Source organism: Elephantulus edwardii, unplaced genomic scaffold (genome assembly GCF_000299155.1).
Source record: "Elephantulus edwardii isolate Elephantulus edwardi_28Jun2011 unplaced genomic scaffold, EleEdw1.0 scaffold00146, whole genome shotgun sequence".
Taxonomy (NCBI): domain Eukaryota; kingdom Metazoa; phylum Chordata; class Mammalia; order Macroscelidea; family Macroscelididae; genus Elephantulus; species Elephantulus edwardii.
In genome coordinates, this window is record NW_006399896.1 from 1,190,799 (window position 1) to 1,194,927 (window position 4,129).

General features: G+C 52.7%; 1 pseudogene; it reads right to left on the minus strand.

Annotated features, from left to right (window-relative positions):
• Positions 1 to 257: 257 nt before the first annotated feature.
• LOC102872611 lies at positions 258 to 3,408 on the minus strand (annotated as a pseudogene).
• Between the last annotated feature and the right edge of the window lie 721 nt (positions 3,409 to 4,129).

Below are 4,129 nucleotides of genomic sequence, written 5' to 3' on the forward strand. Positions count from 1 at the left end.
CTGTCTACCATGGATAACCATTATTGCATTTGACACATCAGTGTCACAGTGTTTAGCATCACAGCAACCATGAGTTACAGCAAATGGACAGACCAGTGCTATAAGGCACTCTACCAGCCTGAGGGGGCTGGTGAGGCTGTAAGGTCAAGGCACTGAGGCGGACCATCGCATCCCCATTGTTGCAGTGCACATGCTCCAGGCTTGTCCAAACCTCCTATGGGCCTCAACACTGCTGGCAGAGATGGACACACCAGGGGTTATTCGCCATCTTGGGGCTCCTGCTCGGGTTTCCTGGCCTCATGGGAGGCAACCGAGTCCTGGTCTCATCTCTTGGGGTTCTTGGAGATAGAGAGATGTATGGGATCCATGGAGCAGTCATAGGGGACCAGGGAGGAGGGGCTGAGGAAGGAGGTGGAGCTCTCTTGTTTCATGTGGACCAAGGTCAGGCCCTTCTGGTAGAAGTCAAGAGGCTCGTTGAATCCACTGCAAAGCTGCTGGTGGGCTACAGTATAACAGAGATAGGAGCGGTTTGGGTGGCACCCCCATGTAGGAAGCCTTTCTGGGGCTCCAGGAAGGCTGCGATGGGCTTCTAGCCAGTGAAGGCCCTGCAGACACCTTCCTCTACTATGCTGGCGTCCTCTGCAGTTGGCTCCTCTCTGGCGCCCCCAACCATCTACAGACAGGATGAAGCTCTTTATCTCCTGCTGCAGCACAAGCAGGTGCTGCTTGAGGACATGGTGGATGCAGTTGCGCTTGGCGGCGAAGGGGGCGCTGCACACCTTGCACTTGCGGCTCTTCTGGCAGCCACCCAGGCCACGGCCACACTGCGTGCGCACGTGCATGTGGAGTGATCGGTCGTGCTTCAATTCTTCACTGAAACACAGCGTCTGGGGCGCACAGGGCATCCACCAACTCTGCTGCACCACTGCTTACATACTCGATGTTCCTCTCAATGTCCTTGTGGGTGGCCTTGACTGCGAAGGGATAGTGACAGATCTTGCAGACATAGGGCTGCTCCCCACTGTGTGTGCACAGGTGGCGGATGAGAAAGGCCTTGTCAGTGGCAATGTAGTCTGTAGATGTTGCACTGGTAGGGCGAGATGCCCAGGTGGGAGCGCATATGGGCATGCTGAACCCCAGAGAAGGCAAACACCTGCAGAGGTAGATAGAGCACTTTGCACATGGCTAGGGTCTTCTTGCTGGTAGGCCCGGCCATGAGAGTCTCGATGTCGCTTTCTGTGATCTCCTGCTTGATCTTGGCCTCAATGCTGAGAGGCAGCAGCACCTCGATGATGGCTGTCCTGCTCCAGCCATGTCGTTATCTCATCCTAGCCTTTCAGCTCAGCCAGGGGCTGCAGGAAGAGCTGGGTGAGAGCGCTGGGCTGGGCTCTGGCCTTGGCCTGCATCAGTTGGACACTGGAGACGGCCTCCACTGAGCCCTTTAGCAGTTTGAGCAGTGGAGGGGGCAGGCTGGGGCTGACGCTGCCAGGAGCCACCATTGCGCATGGTGTAACCAGGGGCTTTGGCTTCAGTGGAGGCATGTGCTTGAAGATGGCCTGCATGGGAGTGGCGGAGGCCTTAGAGAGGGGCAGAAGACTGATCTGGGGGGGTGGGAGTGGGGAGTAGAGGCAGCCATCTTGAGGATCTGCTGGATGCTGGCCAGCTCAATGGCAGACTCGCTTGAGATAGTCTTGACCAAAATACTGCTGTCTGGCTGGATGATGAAGCCCTTCTGGAAGGGCTGTAGGGAGAAATGCTTCATGTTCTCCTTGGTGGTGGGGAGGATAGCAAGCGGGCCTCCCAGGGAGGTGGCCTCAAAAGGGGAGAGATGCAGCGGGCTGGCACAGGCAGGCTCTTGAAGTAGCTGGTGCCTGAGTGTCTCGAGTTGGATGGCTTGGTTATCATCCAGCAGCTTCTCGGTGAGGGTGGGATTCATATCTTTGTTGTGCTGCAGGCCCAGTAAGGCCAGGAAAACCTTTTGGCCAATTGTGTTTCCAGCCAGGAGCTTGGCCTGTGGCTTCTCCTGCCCTGGGTTCCCAGAGCTGTGGGTCTGGCAGTGCAGGGTGAGTGAGGAGAGCTTGGGGAAGGCCTTGTTTCAAGTCTCACAGACAAAGCTGTGCTGCTCGCTGATGCACTGTCGCAGGTTTGTTTCGCAACCAGCCTGAGGAATGAATGCAAGGAAACTTCCGACAGGCCAAGTCGGTGAATCCCAGGTCGTGGAAGCCAGCAGATATTAAAGGGTTGTTCTGAATAAAGAGTCTACCTTGGCATCTCTCAGAAGCTGTTTGTGCACAAGCACATTCTGACAGAGCAATCCCCGATGTGTTCAAAAGGTGACACAGCAAATATCACATCTTAGGGTTTGTCTCCATGTGGATCTCCAGTCCATATTCGCAGACAAACTCTTAGAAACATGTGGGGCAGTGAAAAACTTCGTCACTCGACTGCTCATCAGCTAACATCTTTTTAGCACACGTGGGTTCTTTCTTCTCAAACTCAGCATCGTGACTCAGTTTCCTCTTGGGGGACAGAGACTTTCGTTCGCTTCAGTGGGGATGGGGGGACTGCAGCTTCAGCACCGTCAGGGTCATTCTCATGAATCTTCATACATGTTCCCGTTGGTAGTGAAAGCTGGCCACACACAGTACATTTGTACAGTCGTTCACCAGTGTGCACCAGCGTATGGCAGTCCAAGGAGCTGGCCGAGCTCAACGACTTCCCGCAGATGGTGCAGGAGTGTTCAGCTCCTCCAGTGTCTGTGTTGTGCTAATGAATATGCATATTAGCTGGTGTTGTATAGTGCAAATCTTCTCACACAGGGAACAGTTATAGGAAGACTTCTCTTCTTTAGTTTCCTGGTTCCTTCTGCCAATTCGATTCGGTTCTGGAGGCTCCAAGGGGAATTTGATGGCCAGGGTGCTCCTGCCATTCTTGGCAATCTTCCCTCCACCCATCTGCCAACATTGTGGTGTTGATGGATGCCAAGTCTGAACCTTCCAAGCCAGGGGTGGGGGTGGGGGCGCAAACTTGACGTCTTTGGAACAGCTAGTGGTTCAAGCTCCAAAGAAGCCTTGATCTGTCTGAACAGATATGCTATGGGATTTGTCCCTGCTGTAGGTATCGTCCGTGTGTAGCAGCAATCGAGTCTGTGTTTACACCTTTCTGTTCTTCTCAGGATGCCACCTACGTTCACTGTCTTATCAGGCCAACCCTCCTGTCTGAGGTGCTGACACAGGCTGGGCCGAAACATGGGCTACCACCTGGAGAGCACAAATGCAGAGCAATGCACTGCTGCCAGGAGTCGATCACCACGTCCTCAACACGACTCTCCAGCTCCATCCAAGAGAATGCTGCTGTCCAGGGAGGGAGCCGGCCTGAGAAGGACCACCTCTGCTCCTTAGCAACCATTAAGGTAGCAATTTCCTAAGAGACAGCAAGCAGGGTGGAGATCAGGGGAGCCCACCTGGGGATGGGGCCTTGCCCGCTGCCCACCCCACCCCTGCTTGACACCGCCACTGGGATGGAAGAGGAACAGAGGCCACAAGTCACAGAAAACTGGTCCCTATGTTTAGCTTTTTGAGGAAATGCCAAACTACCTTCCAGTGTGGCTGTGCCATTTTACAATCCCACCAACAGTATATAAGAGTTCTCATCTCCCCATATCCTCTCCAACGTTTATTTCTTGCTGTCCTGTTAACTTTGACACTGCTTCTGGAGTGAGATGGTATTTCATTGTGGTTTTGATTTGCATCTCTCTTACTGCCAGTGATTCTTTTTCCAGTTTTGAACCATACGGGGTTTCCTTTCTCCACTCTGAGGACTGCTTTCTGGTTCAAGTATAGATTTCTCCTGAGAACAGTCAAATTGTTCTGGGATTCCCATTCTTCTTAATGTTAGCAACAATTTGTTGTGATCCACACAGTCAAATTCCTTTGCATAGTCAATGAAACACAGACATTTTTCTGGGACTCTCTGCTTTCAGCCAAGATCCATCTGACATTGGCTATGATATCCCTAGTGCCATGGCCTCTTCTATACCCTACTTATATTTCTGGTAGTTCTCTGTTGATGTATTGTTCCAGTCATTTTTGAGAAATCTTCAGGAGGATTTTGCTTGCATGTGATATTA